Genomic DNA, 327 nt, shown 5'->3' on the forward strand with positions numbered 1-327 from the left:
TTTGGTGATTTGAGTTTGATAGTGGCAACAGCACAGATATGGAAAGAATTAAAGTTTTCCATTTCCAATAAAAGTGTTGAATTGTAGCTAAAAGTACCATCTTTTCTTTAGCAATCTTCAAGCCAGTTCTCTGTGCCATGTGTAATTCTCATCAGCTTGTATCCTTGCTTCGTATATCTCACTTGATTTTAAGGATGGAAGAAAATGAGAATTTAAATTTTTTTTTACATCATAGCTTGTGCAGCAAGATAATATCTTGTTGCCTTTAGATGTTGATGCAAATGTTTCAGTCACTTGCATCTGTTTAAATCTTGTCATTTTTTCTGT

The sequence above is a fragment of the Penaeus monodon genome, chromosome 34, assembly GCF_015228065.2.
Source record: "Penaeus monodon isolate SGIC_2016 chromosome 34, NSTDA_Pmon_1, whole genome shotgun sequence".
Classification (NCBI taxonomy): Eukaryota; Metazoa; Arthropoda; class Malacostraca; order Decapoda; family Penaeidae; genus Penaeus; species Penaeus monodon.